Source organism: Felis catus, chromosome F2 (assembly GCF_018350175.1).
Source record: "Felis catus isolate Fca126 chromosome F2, F.catus_Fca126_mat1.0, whole genome shotgun sequence".
Classification (NCBI taxonomy): domain Eukaryota; kingdom Metazoa; phylum Chordata; class Mammalia; order Carnivora; family Felidae; genus Felis; species Felis catus.
Genome location: NC_058385.1, coordinates 73323355 through 73342691, shown reverse-complemented (window position 1 = coordinate 73342691; position 19337 = coordinate 73323355). Strand labels below are relative to the sequence as shown.

At 47.1% G+C, this 19337-nt stretch overlaps 1 long non-coding RNA gene across 8 annotated transcripts in view; it reads left to right on the top strand.

The window, feature by feature from the left end:
- LOC102900349 overlaps positions 1-18724 on the top strand; it is a 131789-nt gene extending 113065 nt beyond the window's left edge. For all 8 annotated transcript variants that reach the window (XR_002152198.3, XR_006592351.1, XR_006592353.1 and 5 more), the window contains one exon: positions 17939-18724. This is a non-coding gene — a long non-coding RNA (uncharacterized LOC102900349). The remainder of the gene's footprint in view (positions 1-17938) is intronic.
- The last annotated feature ends 613 nt before the right edge of the window (positions 18725-19337 follow it).

The following is a 19337-nucleotide window of genomic DNA, read 5'->3' as shown; positions in this document are numbered from 1 at the left end:
GTGGGTAGAGGGGTGGGGGGCCAGAATGAAACAGCCGTTCAGTGGTGCAGAGAAAGATGTGAAGGAGCCTTCTCCCGTGAGTGACCGTTGTCACCATGTAGAAGTCACCCATGCTGGAACGCCACATTTTGCACATTGAGTGTCGATGTATACCATACTAAACCAAACGGGACAGCCCTTCAAATGCCAGCCTCCAGCCTCCCAGGTTGCGACTCACAAGTCTCACAAATCAGCGTTGATGAACTGTCTACGGTCTGGTGATGGCCGATGCTCATCTCTTTGTTCTGAGTGTGAGGGCCGTGCAGGCCAGAGGACTCTGTCTTCCGTCCCTGCTTCGCCCTTTGTGGGTTCCTAGGAAAGATTAGGATGGGTTGTTCCCTCCACTTCCCGTGGGCTGTGGGAAAACCGAGGGGGCTCTTGGGCCCTCTCCCAGCCTAGTCCTGCCCCACACTGGCTCAACGGGGAGATCGACTCTGGGGACACACTTCCTTTCTTGGGTACCCACTTGGGGAGAGAGCACAAGTGTCCGGAAGGGACCACAAGTCTTTCCGAGATGTTCTATTGGAAACCCCTTGCTCATCCTTGGTGCTGACTCCAGATGGGGGAGGGCGATAGGATCGGATGAGGCCCTCTCTTTCTAATATTCTGTCAGTATCTAGCTCTGGTATAGCTTCTCGAATATTTTTCTTCTTTCAGTCATGTTTTTTAGTCAAGTTGTGGCAGGCAAGGAAAAGTCCTTTTAGCTTACATTCCCCAAAATAACGGTAGCTGTCATTGATGTACTAGGCACTATTCCAAGTGTTTTATGTATTTAATATGATGGTCACGACTCTCTGAGGGAAGTACTCTGATTCTTACACACCTGATGTCTGAACAAATCGAGGCATGGAGAGGTTAAGTGACTTGCCCACGTGTGGGTCCAGTGGCAGGGCCAGCACTGTCTGAAGCCAGCCAGCCCGAAGTGCATGCTCCTACTGAGCGCTCCGTCTCTCCGATTGAGCCCCGCCTTGTGGCTCTTTAAAACATAAAAGCCAAGAATGTGACATCCTGGGCTCTTCCCGGGACACTTTCCCTGGTACTTTGGTCTGAATGCAGAGGTACACGCAGAGACTGTGGTGTGAAAGAATATCGGTTACTCTTCACCGGTTGTCTTAGTGACTGGATCCGTCATGCATTGGTTGAGAAGATTAATTTGAAAAACGTGATAGAACTATTCTTTGATGGAGAGACGGGCCCCTATCAGGTCAGGCTGAGTCACATGAATTGTTTTGTTTGTTTGGCGACTTCTTCGCTTCTGATGCTGCAGGAGGGTTGAGGCAGGGCCCTGAAGCAGGACTACCCAGACCAAAGAAGACCAGGCCAGTGGACCCATGTGTTCCCCTCTCTGATCTTCTACACCTGGCTGATGATGCCAGTCAATTCTGGCCGTGTTTCCTGGTGAACCCAGATGCAGCCTCAGACTTTTTCTCAGTCCTCAGCTAATAAAACAACTTCTGCCTGCAGAATGGAGCTGGTATTTAAGACAGTGGCCATTTACCCTGGCTAGCTGAAAAATAACAAGAAGGATACAGGCAGAGAACAACCCAAAGCTAGGTAACCTGAATGGTAAAATTTGGCATGCTTGTCTGAGACTCTGGGGCCCCATCAATCCTTGCCCCACACCTATTTTTTGTGATAATAATTTAGGAGCACAGCTCAGACTTCTAGACTCCCTGAAATCCAGTTCCAAGAAAGCCCAAGACCTACTGAGAAAAGGGCATTCCTGCTCCTTTCCACTTTGAGCTTGACTTCCATCACTAGATTGGCTATTCCCGGCATCATTAAGCCCTACCCAGAAAAGACTTTACCTTACCCCAAGTGTGTGCTGAGGCCCCTGGGCTACAGAAGAATACTCATGATCCAAGTGAAAGACAGACAACAGAACAGGTGGGCATTTCAATAAAGTGAGGTTGTCCTATAATCCTAACTCACACTTATAAGGGACTTGCTACGATCTGGGCACTGTTATAAGTATGTCACATATAACTCATCTGGATGCTTACAATAATCCTATGTAGACAGTTGTATTATTACAGAAGGGAGATTAAGGCAAAGAGAAGTTATATAATCTATCACCTATTCTTCTATACCTGACCATACATCTGGGCTTGTGCTTGGGTTTTGAAAGGAATACTTAGTATTAGGGTGGAGGGAAGGAAGGATATATTCTTAAGCACCTGCTACATGCCATGAACCATGTTATGTGCCCTTACATATGGTCTCTCATATTTCTCTCTCCTAGCCCTGCTGTTTCCTTCTCCCACACATGATTCCTTGGAAGGAAATTAGCTCTTCCAAGGCCACACAGCTGGACAGTAGTGGAGTTAGGGATTCAAAGTCTACTCATTTTTCCTTTGCACTCTAAACTTCTCATTCCACTCTAAGAAGTTAAAGAAGAATATGCTTCTCGAAAGGAGAAAAAGGAAGTTGATTTGGCAATAGAGAACTCTGGTGCTTTGCCATTTGAAGGGGCCATCCTGAAGATCTCATATCAACTTCAAGATTCACTGTAATTTGGGGAGAGATAGCGGGAGGGAGTGGGGGTGAGAACATGTGAGATCTTGGTTAGGTTTTGCAGGAGCCAATAATTGCTATGATCCAGGACTATTCTCTCTGGTCTGTGACCTGCCTCAAGGTATTGCTAGAAGGCAATTAAATGTTCTAGTTTGAAATAAGTTATACTTAAGGAAAGAGAAAGAAATAGCAAAGTGTAAAAGCTCCAATTCAAGATGATCCTTCATTCCGATCTGCTTTCTGCAACTGAGAATGACATCAGTGTTTTCCACTTATTTTATTGGAAGGTGAATAATGGCTTCTTAGAGGCTCTGAATTTCCATCATTGTCAGGGCTACAATCTAATGGTTTATTACGAGGAAACAGAAGTGCTGTTTGGGGAGAAAGTCCATGCCCTCGAGCCTGTCTTGACTTACCTTGGCTTTAACAAATTCTTCCCTTCAGGGAAGGCTCTGGTTTCTGGTTGGAAAGATCTCAATATCTTCCCCATAACTGCCAGGCCAAATGAGAAGCTGCCTGACATCTGGCCTCTCGTTCTCAACATTGTTAAAAATTGGATTCCCCAATCCTCTGACTTCCCTTGACTTTATTGATCCAAGTTCCTCAAAGCTTCCAGTCCACAAATAGTGCTATTTGTGAGAACAAAACCATAGAGGTTATAAGATATCACTTTATTTTCCATCCATCCACCCATTCATCCATCCATCCATCCATCCATCCATCCATCCATCCCAAACCCCTAGTGAGTACCCACCCTGTGCAAGATGGAGCAAAAAAAGGTGCAAAGTGCAAAGGCCTGAGGCTATAACGGGCTCTGCCTGTTTGAGAAACAGAAGAAGACAATGTGGTTGGAAGGTGGGGAAAAAGAGGGATACCAGAAAGAGAGGAAGGGTCCGCCATGGAAAAGATCATGGATTTTGACCTAAGTACAATAGAATGCCATGGCAGAGTTCTAAGCAGAAGGACCCTCTGAGCTGGTTTTGTTTTAAGAAGGCCACCCTAGGGGTGCTTGGGTGGCTCAGTTGGTTAAGCGTCCGACTTCAGCTCAGGTCGCGATCTCACGTTCCGTGAGTTCGAGCCCCGCGTCGGGCTCTGGGCTGACGGCTCAGAGCCTGGAGCCTGGTTCCGGTTCTGTGTCTCCCTCTCTCTCTGCCCCTCCCCCATTCATGCTCTGTCTCTCTCTGTCTCAAAAATAAATAAACGTTACAAAAAAAAAATTAAAAAAAAAAAAAGAAGGCCACCCTAGCCTCTCCCAAGAATGGATTACCACGCAAGGGGGTCAACGGAGACTAGTTTGGGGGGCATTGCAACAGTGCAGGCAAGATGACAGCTTGACTTGAACTAGGGGGCAGCAATGGAGTTTTCAATAAGTGATTATATTTGGGATATACTTTGTAGGCAGAGCTAAAAGAACTTGCTGATGGGCATGGGGAAGATGGGCAAAGAAAGACAGATATCAGAGTTTTGGCTTGAGTAACTAACTGCTGGTGCTGTTGGCTGGGAACGGACAAGATGGAGTTTGGGCAAGGTTAGAGCATGTAAGGTCCTTCCAGCTTTAACTGTCCTTGAGTCTCAGTAGCAGCCCAAAGCACGTGTGCTGGCCGCAGCTTAGCCTAGACTGTATTTTAGGTTGTTCTGTGGTGAGCAGCTGCGGCCGTCCCAGGAATAAGGGCTGAGTGGGCACGAGGCCCCACTGAGGGCTGAGAGGTGAAGACGCTGGCATCTGGGCCCGAGCTTTGTAGCAGACCCGCTGAGCCAGCACAGGTGGAAGCCGTGATGCTCCTTAGAGCCACATCCTGCCTCGCATCCTTTGCTGCCTGAGGGACACACAGGGAGTAACCGGGAAATGTCAAGAGGCATTGGAAAAGTCTGGGCTAGAGCCACCGTCACCATCTCCATCACTGCCATCGATGCAGGAGTGTTAGGGTTCAATGTGTATTTTCACATGCCTCATTCGATTTGCTTCTCACGATAACCTAGAAGTAGGTTCAGGGGTCCCCGTGTTATAGATGGAGACACTTTTTTTTTTAAACCTTCTCTTATTTTATTTTTTTATTTTTATAGGTAAACTCTACCCCCAGTGTGGGGCTCGGACTCATGATCCCAAGATCAAGAGTTGCACGCCCCACCCCCTGAGCCAGCCAGGCGCCCCTAACGGAGAAACTCTTAATGAAGTTATATAATGTGCCTCCGAATTGTCAGAGGCTTATGAAGAAGTAGAAAGATGAAGGGAACAGGGTAGAGATAAGAGTTACCTTTTTTTTTTTTTTTTAAGTTCAGTATACGCTGTGGAAAGAGAGCCAATATTTGCTTTGCAAGTTTTGGGAAAGGCAAATATTAGCAAAGATATTTGGAATTCAGTGGGGAAAAAAAAAAAGACCCGGTTCATCATAAAATGCTTGATGAGCTAGTTCAAGGCTCTGTGCCTTTGTGCCTGTCTGCGGGGCCTCTAAAGGTCTTCTCCTTTGTCCATTCTGAGAATCCCTAATCCTCCTTTAAAACTGAGCTCAGATGTTATAGCTGACAGCCTCCAGGGTAACTTTGGTACTTCAAAGTCCTTTTCTTTCGGAAATTCCCCTTCCCGGGAGAAAAGGCAGGTTGAGGATATGGGATTTTTACCATTTCCACCTCTGTAATAGCCAAGGTGAGATCGACACGTGACCCAGGAAGAACGGACTTACTGGCCAGTGGAAACCCTTTCTCTCTCCCGAGAGTTTGAACTAAAGGGACCCGGACACCGTCGTCTGTGGGTGATGGAGTTTAGAGATGAATAGTCACGTGGGGGTAGAGCCAGAGTGAGCGCGGAGTAAGTCGAAGGCCCTTGTCAGGTGATGTTATCATGGAGATCAGGGGCCACGAGTGAACAAAGGAAATCAGACTACATCCATTCATTTATTCTAGAACATTGGTTGAGTGTCCAGCTTCTGCAGACCGGCCCATTCAACATCCACTCGAATCCCCTTCGAGCCTGTCTTCCCGTCCCGTGTAGGGAGCCAAACGCTACATTTTGGGGCTCCTGTGCCGCCCAGCTTCTGTACCGGACCAGTTGAGGTGTCAGCCGAGGCAGGGAAATCGCAGCTTTTGACACGCGCGGTGGGTAAGCGTGTTCGGTTCTCCAGGATCTGAGGACTGACTTGCCTTCTGGTCTCTAGCATCATAAACCCTGAGCGGTAGACAGCTGAACCGCAGGGTCTCCAGAAGAGAAATCGTTCGTGTCCCCTGGCTTCGTTGTTCCTGTTAGAATACATCTATGCTCACCGCCTAGGACTTCTGTAAGGTACTTCGTGCCCTATAATCGGTTTTTCTCTGCTTTCACCGCGTGAAATGAGATCTGTCGTTTTCACCCAAGCGCCCTGACCCCGTCATGATTTAGTATCAGGTCTGACTCTAACCAAGTGGCCTCCACGGAAGAGGGAACCTGGGAATCTGATCCGGTTGGGTTGGAAGGCGGTGAAGACAGGGTTAGCACGAGACAGGATGGAACGCAACGCTGGTAGTTAGCCGCACGCAGCGGCAAGAGAGGTAGTAAGCTCACACAGGGTGTCTGTCCAAGGAAAAACTCTGCTGGACCCTACGGGGTGATTCTGTGTAGACCCTGTTGGAAGAACTTGCTACAATAACGTGTGGTCCACGCGGGCATTGGCATCGCTTGGGGCTTGTTAGAAACGAAGTCTCAGGCCCCGCGCCCTCACCTACGGAGCCAGAGTCCGTGTTTGAGCAAGATCCGGTGTTTCACGGGAAAGAACAGTGGCTAAGGTACTTTACAGTCTGCTGCGGGCCCTAAAGGAAAAAAAAAGAAACACTGACAAGATCAAACAGGGAGAGCGTCTCAAGCTGATACAGTTTAGGCTGGTCTCTTTAAAAAAAAACAGAAAACAAAAAAAAAAAAAACAAACCAGCATACAAAATTCGAAATACAAAATTAGCTATGCAAAGATACATATATTTAGAAGGAGCACGTGTGAGCAAAGAACCCTGAAGATGAAATTTCATCAGTGTTACAAAAAACAGCCTCTGGCTCGACGTTTGAAGTTTTCTGTTCGGAGACTTTTCTGTAACTGCTCTGAAACATGCGGCTTTTAGTCCCGGGGCTGATGTAAGCAAAAGTCCAACGCACACGCTGATCCCGGGGGGCTGTTCCAGGACAGTTGAGATGGCATCCAAGCGCGGGTTGAGAGCGAATGAGAATCGAATAATGCGATCGGCCCTGGTAAGTGTGTTCTCCCCCCAGACACTGGCAGTTGCTGTGAAACGGGGCCCCGCCCACCTGCCACTTGTCAAAGGTTTTTCAGCAAGCCACCTTCTGCCCATCAGGCCCTAGATCTTGGAGGGCAGGCTCTGAGCTTTATACATCTCTGTACCCTGATACTTGCGATAGCCTAGTCAGCACAGGGGCGCCTGGCTGGCTCAGTCGGTTGAGCCTCCCACTTGGGCTCAGGTCTTGGATCTCCCGGTCCTCAAATTCGAGCCCCGCGTCGGGCTCTGTGCTGACAGCTCAGAGCCTGGAGCCTGCTTCCGATTCTGTCTCCCTCTCTCTCTGCCCCTCCCCCCGCTCACACCCTGTCTCTCTCTGTCTCTCTCTCAAAAGTAAATACACATTAAAAAAAAAATGTATCTAGTCAGCATGGCTTGCTGTGACAAACAATATATGGCCGGCCACGTCTTCCTTCCATTCTTCGCTATAACCCAGAAAAAAGTTGGCTTGTCGGCCCAAGGGTTGGGCCTTGCCTATGTAACGGATGATTTACTGAGATTCTAGAAGGGCCAGGAAATAACAGCCTATCTTACTGGGAAGTCAGAGTCTGTTCACGTTTCTCTGCAAGCGAGCCCTTCCCCACGGCTATAGCACACTCCGGGGGAGGAAAAGGCAGGGAGGCGTTTGCTGAGGTCAGCTTTGGCCTTTTGGCTGCGTGTTCTGAGCAGACGGCACAGGGGTGAAACGGAGACAGAGAGGCACGGGGAATGCTATGCTGGCTGGTGCTCCCCATCGCCCTGGCTGCACTGGGGCTCTTTCAGGATACAGAAGACGCCCTTAACATTGTTGTGGTGCATTCCAGCTTGGAAGTCCTTTCACTTCCATTGAGATTAGCACACGCGAGAAATACGACGGCATTGATTCAACCGGTCTTTCAGAGAGCTTCTAGTCAAATAAATAACCTACATTACAACAAGAACTATGGTAGCATCAGGTCTGGGGGACCGGGGAGGGGGATATGGGAGCATCACACTACTGAGCCTCGAAGTATGGGCCAGGCGATGCTTGAGGTGAGCCAGGAAAACTAATTTGGAGCGGGTCCTACTGACCCGTGATCCTTCTAGGCAGGGGATCTGTACACGTGAGTAGGAAAGGGCACAGCCCTTCTGGAGACGATGTAAACGTTTAATAACCTAAAAGGAAAAGTGGAAAACAGCTCTTCCGCCCATGTATTTGTATCAAAGAGTCACGTGTGACAGTAAACATTTGGAAACAACCAGTATCCAGCGACAGAGAAACGGTTAATATCTGAGAGTACATTTGATGTTTTTGAAATTTTTTTTAACGTTTATTTATTTTTGAGACAGAGAGAGACAGAGCATGAACGGGGGAGGGGCAGGGAGAGAGGGAGACACAGAATCTGAAGCAGGCTCCAGGCTCTGAACTGTCAGCACAGAGCCCGACGCGGGGCTCGAACTCACGGACCTCGAGATCGTGACCTGAGCCGAAGTCGGACGCCCAACCGACTGAGCCACCCAGGCGCCCCGATGTTTTTGAGAAGTATAGAAACTTGGGGTGGTTAAACATGTTTTAATTTTATAACGAATGAGAAGGTAAACTTTGATAACCTTGGTATAGACTAAACATCCCTGCTCTCACCCATCTTTTATTAATTTTTTAAAAATTTTAATGTTTATTTATCTATTTATTTTTGAGAGGGACAGAGGCAGAGACAGAGTGTGAGCAGTGGGGAGGGGGGGTGCAGAGAGAGAGGGAGACACAGAATCTGAAGTAGGCTCCAGGCTCTGAATTGTCAGCACAGAGCCCGACGCGGGGCTTGAACTCTGACCAGCGAGATCATGACCTGAGCTGAAGGCGGAAGGAAGCCCAACTAACTGAGCCACCCAGGTGCCCCCATCTTTGATTATTGCCTGACTTTATTTTAGAGAGAGCGTGCATGATGCACAAGAGAGGCAGTGAGGGAGAGACAGAGGGAGAGAGAGAGAAAATCTTAAGCAGGCTCGATGCCTGGCCCGGCATGCCTGGGATCATGACCTGAGCTGAAATCAAGAGCCGGGCGGCATCCCCCGTCTTTTATTTTTACTTTATTTTTCTTTGCGAGGGACAAACCCACTGACATCTGAGACAGTGCTCTGTGCCCTATAAAGCACCACGAAAAAAATGACAGAATCACATCTGCAGCTTTGCTCCGTTCTCCTACAGTTCTGGCAGGAGTGTATCGAAAAATACACGCTTGTCATGATTTTACTTCTATTTTTGCTCGTTTTCTTATTTAGGGCTTTTGTTATGCTTATGTATTTGTGTGTGTGTGTTTTTGTTGTAAGGCAAAGATGGAGGATTTTTGAAAAATGACTGAGGTGGTACATATTTCGCGTGTACAACTAGATGAGTTTGGGGATACGTAGATACCCTTGAAACTGGTTGACATCTTTTTTCCCCTCCTCAAACTTGATGACGATCTAATGGCCGAAATCCTTTGCCTAAATCCCAAATGCCTTTTGGGACACCTGCGTGGCTCAGACGGTTAAGCGTCCAATGCTTGATTTCAGCTTGAAATCTCCTGGTTTGTGGGTTCAAGCCACGCATTGAGCTCCGTGCTGACAGCGCGGGGCCCGCTTAGGATTCTCTCTCCCTCTCTCTGCCCCTCCCCCACTCATGCCCACTCTCTCTTTCCCTCAAAATAAATAAGTACATTTTTTAAAAAATGCCTTTTTACGGTTCCTCTTACTGTCCTGTCCTCTATTCTTAGGCGGTTGCTTTTTGCGCCCAGTGTCATCATGAACAACTCAAAATGATTTGGCACTTACTATGAGCAGAAAATGTGAGTGGCAAGCGACTAAGGCATTGTCCTTGCCTTCTGAAACACTCAGCCCAGTGGGAAAGGCACAGCTCTCGAAGAAGGGAACCAGTGGTCCCTGTTGGCTAGCTCTGTGCCTGGCCTGGGCTACGTATGGTGTCTTCACTCTTCACCAGAGTGCTCTCGGGTCTGATTGTTGCCCTGATGCAGACGAATAGCTGCATTGACTTGTTCAAGGTCACGCATATGGAAAATAGGGTGCTGGGATTCAAAATCTGGTCCTTACAGGTCACGGAGTTTCAGTTCAAATAAGCTGGGATGGTTGAGAAGTCTACTGTGGTCTCGCCTGACTTGAACTCGTGCTGGTCGATTCAAGTCGGGCGGACGGATGCTACAGGTCGGGCGGACGGATGACCTCCAGTCATGAGCAGCAAGTCCAATTTTATCAGAAGGCTATTTTCCTGGGCATCCAAAGGTGGTCCTCTAGCCTCCCTGATAATTAGCAGCGGTCAGTGCATCAGGAGGTGCCGTCACGTTATGCCCACTTGAGGACTTTGTCTCTCCCGTGACCTTGTGATCTGCAACATCAGTGAACAGAACCTGAGGCCCAGCGGTGCAAAAAGAAGTCTTCCTCCCGTTCTCCTTCCCTTCTCTACCTCCTCCCGTTACCTCCCGTGACCATCAAGTCCTAGTCACCGGGTACCCTACTCCAGTTATTTCTTCCTTCCATTTCATGGCCACTGGACTCATTCTTCCAAGGCTTATCTTTCTGGAGAAAGCACCCTCAGTGTGCCCAGTCAGCCTTCCTCTGGATACTTTAGGCCAATGCATTATCTTGTAACACTTTTTGGAATCTGCTTTCTACCCAGGCTTTGTGTTTGACCACCAGCCTGGATGATCAGTCCGTCTTTTTTTTTTCTATATTAAATATAATTTATTGTCAAATTGGTTTCCATACAACACCCAGGGCCCCTCCCAACAGGTGCCCTCCTCGATGCCCATCACCCACTTCCCCCTCTCCCCCACCCCCCCATCAGCCCTCAGTTTGTTCTCAGTATTTAAGACTCTCTTCTGGTTTGCCTCCTTCCCTCTCTGTAATATCTCCCCCCCCCCCCCCACCCGCCTTCCCCATGGTCTTCAGTTAAGTTTCTCAGGATCCACATATGAGTGAAAACATATGGTATCTGTCTTTCTCTGCCGGACTTATTTCACTTAGCATGACACTGTCCAGTATTGTGGAACTAGAATTGCAACTCCAGTTCCATCCACGTTGCTACAAATGGCAGGATTTCGTTCCTTCTTTCGCTCCTTCTTATTCTTGGTTCAGCTTCCATCTCCTGAAACTATCTGGTCAACCCATAGTCTTCTATATCTACCCTTTCCCATTTATACAGAGGAGAACACATATCTGTACTATCTATATCTCTATATCTACGGCTCTACCTATCCTCTATCTACCTGAAGCAGAGCACCTGTGGACGTATAGAGGTAAAGTTCCGCTCTTCATAGAGAGGTATTGAGGGAACAGAAGAAACAGAATTCTGTGCATGATGATGCCTAAAAGTGCATCTGATGGTGGCCCCATACTTTAGGGACTCCAGCAAGATAATTTGCTCACGCCCTCATTGTTCTTCTCTCCTTCTCCAACTATCCCCTCCCTTATGGAGGGAAGTCACCTACTAGAAAACCTCATTTCATATATTACCAGTTTTGTGACCTGAAAAGCTAGGCCTCATTTCTTCCAGTTCCAACCCAAAGGTTTGACTCTGGGCAACCCTAAGGAATGACTCTGATGAACTTTGCTTAAGTTACCTGTTTGCTCCTAGGCCCCAAACGGTGCTCCGGTGAACTGGGTCCTCTGCTTGGCTGCCCAAGGTCACGTGTCCTCCCTCGTACCCTCCTGGCTGCCAGGGAGTTAGAATATTTCAGCGGGGATTGCAAGACTGGAAGGGTGGGGGGAGCAAAATGCCAAGGGAAGCCAGCCTCCTGAAAGTGGGACGAAAACAATTGCCACCCAGTGTCACACAACCGAGTGTGTCCGATTTTTGAAACGTAGGGTATATTCCACTGCATCTCACTGCAGCCCTGTCCCCAAGAGACGAGGAATGTGACTGGAAGGCCTACAGGGCAGCTGTTAATGAAACCCTGGGCAAACACATTTCTCCTTCTTAAGAGATTTGAACTTTTCACTTGCATGTTTTGTTTTTGTTTAATTCGAAAAAAAACCCGGTCACTTCAGTGTAGGTTGGAGAGTTGAATGCACTAATGGCCTATAGGGTTTCTTTTACACTTGTTGCACGAAGGTCTTCTAGGTTTGGGGGAAGCTGCCAATTTCTCTAGGTCGCCCCACCAGAGGTACAATTTTGTGTACATTTTCAGAGGTCACACCAATGTCACTGGCTACTTATCTGCTTAAACTTTTAAGGAATTTAGTGCCAGTGCCCGGGGCTTGAATGCCCTTCTCACCCAAGTGTGTTGGTGAGACTCTTTGGGTTGCCAGCCACACTCTTCCTCGGGCCACCATAAGAAAACGAGACCATTGAACGGGTTCCTGAAGGTTGGAAATTTGCCCACGTGCGATGGATGCTGCCGGGAGCCACCTGGATGCAGTGACTCCTATTTCTGTCTTGCTCGTGAAGTAGATGGTCTTTCTCTAGGCACCTCCATGGCTCTTCCAGTCCTGCTCCATTCTCCTTTCTTTGGTGGCTGGCCAGTTCTCTCAACCACCTCCACCCTGAATTTCACAGGGGAGTTTTACTGTGGTTTTGCTGATGATTCTCCCTCTCGTTCTGTACTTTGCTCCGGGTGCCCCCAAGGGTCACTGACCAGGCTACTGATGGAATCTCTTGGGCCGGATTTCCTTCTTGATTCAATCAGAAGCCTTCCCTTATCAAAGACTCTGGAAGTGCTGCTTCCCTGAGCAGAGGATTACAGGCAGGCCAGTAGTTGAAGCCAGAAGGGGCTGACACCATGATTGGTGCATTTAGGATGCTGAAACAGAGACAAAGCAGAAATCTGAAGCCGTGCTTTGTAGATCAAGTATCTGTGAAGCACAAAGAAGAAATCTGTAGCCCCTGCCTCTTAGGTAGCTTACTTAGGTTTCTTTGTAAGAATGAAGGAACACGTGTCTTTTCACAACTCCGCTCCCTCTCATCGTTTATTTCTTGCTTGGCTCCCTCATCCTAAGGAAAGGCAGTATAATTGCTTATGGATAGGTGGCAGAAACTAAATTACAGAGAAACAAAATTGGCCAAATCCCTTTGCAACAACCTTACAATTAAAGCAACTCTAGAATTAGTTAATGGGATTTGTGCTTCTCCCTTTATAGATGAGAACATGGTGGCCCAGAAAGGAGAAGTGGCCTACCCAAGGTCACAGTCAATTAGTGGCGAAGCTGTGAATCAAATCCAGGTCTGCTGACTCTTCGGGGTCCTTCGGACCTCACACTGTAGGCATATTTGGAGGGTTGGATGGCAGAGGTGAGGGAAGAATCCTGGCTCGAGCTATTTGCATTTGGCAGACTCTCTTGGTGTTTTCTGTTGACTCAGTTCCGGGACAAATTTCCTCCTGCCTTTCCTCAGCATTGGTTTGGGCCAGCTGCGGGTCCCCACTGTGAGGTGGCCACGTGGAGCAGGTGGGCCAAGCATTTTCATTTCATAGTCCATTAGCTCTTGGCAGAGTAACTTTTTTTGTATCCTTGGCCTCCCAGGTCTTATATCACCTGCTAGGTTGGCGGAGGAGGCTATGGTCTGGGAATCTGATGCACAGATCCAGCTAATGGGGCTGGATTTGGCTTCGTAAAACTTTCCATCAGCTGCTGAGAACCTCACTCAAAGATACTTTGTCCTGGTTTTGATATTTTTCCCTCCTACAAGTTCTTGTTCACACACTGTTCTTCAAGGTGAGAAAGATAACGGGAGACAGAGGTAGACCGAGAGACGGGAAGGAGGTAGAGTTAGGGAAATATAGGGAGACAAAGAGAAACAGAATCAGTGAAACACAGGGACCGTGCAAGATGAGAGAAGAGACAGAGGGGCCAGAAAAGCAGGGAAAAAAAAAAACAGAACGATTTAGAGGGAAGAGAAAAGGAGAAGGAGGCATAGAACACAACTAAGAGAATCTAAGCAAACCCTTTCATGGTGTCGATAGGAGATAAATTTCCCCAAGGGACACACTGAGCTAAGTCTCAGAGCCAGTATCAGAACTCAAGCTGCCTAGTTCTTTCTCTGGAATGCACTTGGTTCCTTGCAACCAAAGATGCCCAACAAATATTGTATTGACTAAATAAATGAGAGCTGAGATGGTCAAGGGACTGTAGCCATGTCCAATGAGACATATTTAAAATTGGTAATAGGCTGGAGAAGAGAAGTTTCCAGACCCCATGACCAGTGACTTCAAATGTTTGAAGGGCTGCCATTTGAATAATGATTAGACTGGGTATGTGTGTGCTTTCGGGATCAAACCAGGACCAGCGGGTGAGAGCCGCAGGTACATGGATTTGGGATCAAAATAAATGGTCTACGCCTCCAGAGAAGCACATGCTTCCTAGCGGAAGGCTTGTAAGAAACATCTGAACTACCGTGTGGCAGGAATGTTACAGCTGGAATCGAAGCAGTAATATGCAGCGAAGGCAAATGGTTTTGTTGGGCAATTTCTACCCAATTCTGAAGACTCCAAATCAGTGATCATCTATGGACAGCCCTCTGTACGTCTCCTGAAACGGGATACGGAAGGGTCTGTGTGTGTGTGTGTGTGTGTGTGTGTGTGTGTGTGTGTGTGTTGGACTGTGTGTGGTCAACGTGGCAGGCATCACAGTCTCCTTCCTTGAACAGTTCTGGGTAGATTTTTACCAGTGAGAGGAACTTGGGCAGCATTTGGAAGGCGGAAATGAAAAGGGCGTTGTTTTCTGGAGGCTGTGGTGGTCGTATTTGCTGGTTGTGCAGACTTCTGCAAGATCTCCCACTTCAGAGCTCTGGGATAAAATGCAGACTCCTGAGCCCCACTCCAAACCTATTAAATCAGAATCTTAAAGTCTGAGAATTTCTTGGAAGGGAAGAGTCTAGATCCGGAGTAGAATTCTGTTGTCTAGACCTTCTGTATTTAAGGTGTGGGAGAAAAGGCAACTCAGGAGTGGCTCAGGAGAATACTGATGGGCACCAGGTGCCTGAATTCTGGTGCAAAACAATCATCAGTCCTGACAAGAACCCCCCAGGCAGGGATGTCAGCCTATGAGGCCTAGGTTTGAATCCCGGATCCTCTGTTTGCTGTGTAAACTCGCACAATTCCTTAACCTCTCTGATCTTGTTTTCTCTGTAAAGTGAGGAGAGTAGTGTCCAGCTCATGGGATTGTTTACTCTGCCCCATTTATTCACCCGTCAAACATTCATGGAGTACCTATGATGTGCCAGGCCCTGCAGTCTAAATTACAGGTACCATTGCGTTTTCATTTGGTCTACCATGGGGTGGTTCTAAAGTTCAAATATAACAGGATTTGTGTATTTCCAAATTCAGAATGCTATTCAGAATGATGAGCACTACAGATTGTTCAGCACATTTTCACATCCCCTTTCTTTTGGACATAGGTCCTGCACCCTGCAACTCAAGGGTAGGCGCAGGATTCAGCCTTGGCTAATCCTCAGGTACCATTCCCTTGGCCGTAGTGATCGGGATTAGGGTGGACAGGTGACTCAAGCAAGACCAGTCAGATATATTCTCTGGGGTTGTTACATGGATATTGGGAGAAAGATGTTTCCATTCTCTTAGAGTTGCCAAGCTGGGAAGAAAGAAGTCTGGGATGTTAGTGCCATATTGTCACCACATAAAAAAAAAAAAAAAAAAGCTGGACTGTAGGATGTGTTGGAGGAAGGAATTTCCCCTGAATGTATGCGTGGCCTTTCTCCACCCTTTACTCATTCTGCTGGACTGAGTCATGTGACTGGTAGGTGTGGGGAGACTGAGCAAAAGAAATCCCGTTTTGAGGATAATTTTTTTTTAAATTTTACTTATTTTGAGAGAGCGCGCACACGCATGCACTCAAGAGCAGAGGAGGGGCAGAAAAGAGAGAAAGACAGAGAGAATCCCACGGAGGCTCCTCGTGGTCAGTGGGGAGACCGACACGGGGCTCGAATCCGGAACAGTGAGATCGTGACCTGAGCCGAAACCGAGTGGGACGCTTACCCAACTGAGCCACCCAGGTGCCCTGGGCATAATTTTTTAACTCAGAGGCAGTTTTTAAAAAAGTATTTGCTAGTAAAAATTGATATGAAGTTTTTGGAGGACATTTAAATATAAAAGCTAGACATATTTTCTTTTATTTAAAAAAATTTTTTAATGTTTATTTTTGAGAGAGAGAGAGAGAATGTGAGCAGGGGAGGGGAAAAGAGAGGGACACAGAGAATCCCAAGCACTCCATGCTCAGTGTGGAGCCCGACACGGGGCTCGATCTCATGAACCATGAGATCATGACCTGAGCCAAAATGCAGAGTCTGACCCTTAGCCAATGGGCCATCCAGAAATTTGTGTTATAAAACAAATTCATGAAATTACACATGCACAACATTACCCTAAAATATTCAGAGTTCCAAAATGAAATCTTGTACGCCACTGGAGTTCTCATGATATAGTTTGCTCCGTTCCTTCTGTGCTTTGTTCTACATAGACATCAAGGTCTTAATGCTTGTAAGCTCTGTTCTCAGCAATTACCTACCACTCTGAAATATGGACGTTTGGGCCCCCCATTTGTTAATGCTTGGACTGAACATTGCCAGGTTATTTTGAACAAAATCAACCAAAATTTAAAGGTCTTTCAAATTGCACAAAATCCAATTGATTGCACAAATAGTTCTGCTGAATTATTTTCCTTTTACATTTAATATTAACTCATGAAAAAAGCCCCTCTATCCTGGTCACTCTTCTTGTGGGTCTCTCAATTTTCTTAATTACAAAAGAAATTAAAGCCTTGTTGCATCACTATGTTGCACACCTGAAACTAATGTAACATTGTGTGTCTACTATACTTCCGTTAAAAAAAAGACCTTGAAAGAATTCCAAGTTTTTTTGTTGTGAAAACGTCTAAAATTTCTTTTTCAATGTTTTTTATTTATTTTTGGGACAGAGAGAGACAGAGCATGAACAGGGGAGGGGCAGAGAGAGAGGGAGACACAGAATCGGAAACAGGCTCCAGGCTCTGAGCCATCAGCCCAGAGCCCGACGCGGGGCTCGAACTCCCGGACCGCGAGATCGTGACCTGTCTGAGGTCGGACGCTTAACCGACTGCGCCACCCAGGCGCCCCAATTTGTTGTGAAAACGTCTAAAAAGGAACACTGCGTTGAAAAAAAATGCATTATTTGGAAAAAAACTGATTAAAGTACATGCGTATATATGAAATTATTTACTCTTTATCTTAATTTTCAACGTTTACATAATAGAGAAGTGATTTTAATGGACACGGTATAAATTACCTTATAAACTTATAAACTTATTTTCTGCAAATGAGTTTTCAAATAGAATCATTTAATGTCTAACATTTTTGAATTCCTTTTTTTAAAAGTTTATTTATTTATTTTGAGAGAGAGCACATGAGTGGGGAGGGGCAGAGAAAGAAGGAGGGAGAGAATCCCAACCAGGGTCCACGTTATCAGCTCAGAGCCCGAAGTGCCGCAGGTCTAACCAACGAACCCTGAGGTTATGACCTGAGCCAGAATCACGAGTCTGACGCTTAGGGGCACCTGGGTGGCTCACTGGGTTAAGCATCCGACTTTGGCAAAGTCACGAGTCAGGTCCCTGACTCAGAAGGCTAGGGAACTGACTTTGGAGCAGGAAAGAGAACGACCCACATCTTGCCATTCATCCACCCAGTAAACATTATGGAATCCCCGTGGTGATGGCGCGCTGTTGGAAAAGCTAAAGAAAGTAGCACAGAGGTTGCAAACTAGCAAGCCAAGTTCTGTAGGTTTGTTTTCCCTGGGCTACAGGGTGTTTTTTGTTTTGTTTTGTTTTGTTTAAATGCAAGCCAGTCTTTAGAACCAGACCAACTTTACGTGCGAATACAGATGCCCAACTTCTTTCGAGGATTGAGGAATCGGGAGCCCTGGCAATGCTGGTCATATCTTCCCAGGAGATAGCAGTTGGCTGTTGTGGAGTAAGGCTACCCTGTGGAGTGTCAGTTTCACTGTGTTTCCCCCGCATTCGATTGCTCCCAGGACTTAGGTCGAATATCAGCAGCCATTTGTCATTACATGTATATAGTTCATTTTATCAAAGAGAACTGATTCTGTATACCTATATCTCTAGGATAAGTGGGGAATGAAAGATAGTATGGGGGCCACATGAGGTTTTACAAAAACGTACCAAAAACTCTTGACTTCCGTAGGGTCCCTGCCTGGTCCCAGCATTTGACTTTCTGACAACTGAAATAGAAGCTGTGATTCCTGTCCTCTGAAACTCTGAACGGACCAAAAGATGGAATTGGCCCCCAATTTGCCTGTGTCGCGAACGAAAGCATCAGGATGAAAGTCAAATTCTCGGCGGGAGGCCCGTCATCTCTCTTCCAGCTGCACGCTGACCCAGCCCCTTCTGATGCTGAGCTCCATCTTGGGTTTCTAGTTCTAGCAAAATGGAGCTTCTTCTGCGGTCCCTCCAGCTGCAATGCCTGAGGCCTTATTGGATGGTAGCCTTCATCCTTTAAGACTAAACAGAGGTGTTACTACCTGGAGGGAAACTCCGACTCTTTCTCCCTCTTAATTCTTTGAAGCCTGACTTTAGAGGATCTGTCCTTTCTCCTGGAGAAGGGGTTATTACTCTGTAAAGAAATGTGTTCTACAGAAAGGGAAAGGCAATAAGGCTAGTTGGTAGGGAAAAAAAAGTAGTTAAATTATTCAGAAAAAAAGACTGTGAAATAGGCAAACCTAAGAAAGGCAGAGCCCAACCAGGAGAGAAAGTGGCAGAACTGTGGAATGCTTGACATTCTTTTGAACCCTAAGAGCGAAGATAGTCAAGATCACAATGGGGTCAGAACAAGTACAGGTAAGAGTTGTATTTTGTGGGGCACCTGGGTGGCACAGTGGGTTAAGCATCCGACTTTGGCTCAGGGCATGATCTCACAGTGTGAGTTCGAGACCCGCGTCGGGCTCTGTGCTGACAGCTCAGAGCCTGGAGCCTGCTTCCAATTCTGTGTCTCCCTCTCTCTCTGCCCTTCCCCTGCTCATGCTCTGTCTCTCTCTGTCTCAAAAATAAAAATAAAAACATTAAAAAAAAAAGTTGTATTTTGTGTGTGCATGTGTCACTCTTTCACTCCGTGTTGCCCTGACGATAAGGGGTCCACCTCATGTAATGATACTATGTGAGAAAAGCCAGGAAAAAACACTTGCAAATGAACGAACTGGTAATTCAAGATGGAGATGCGTGTGGTCTAATTAGCCTTCTCTTGGGGGAAGGTCCGGGGAGGGGTTTGGAAAGGTCGGAGACAAAGAGCGAGATCATAGAGAAGAGACGATGACTTATGTACCGAAGGGTTAAATGGGAAAGGGGCATGGGGAAGAGAGGGAAATAGACATACCAATGTACTGTAAATCCGTGCGTTTTAATCTAGATTCCGGTCAGATTCAGTGTTAGTCCAAACCCTGTGGCCTAGCTCCTTCATTAGCCTCACTGCTTGGAAGGAAGTGCGTCACTAGCGATCCCCAGCATCAGAGCTCAGGACCAGGGGGACAGACTCTTCTGTGGATCGCTTGCTCCGCCTCCCTGCTGCAGAGGGGCGGGCCTACCAGAAA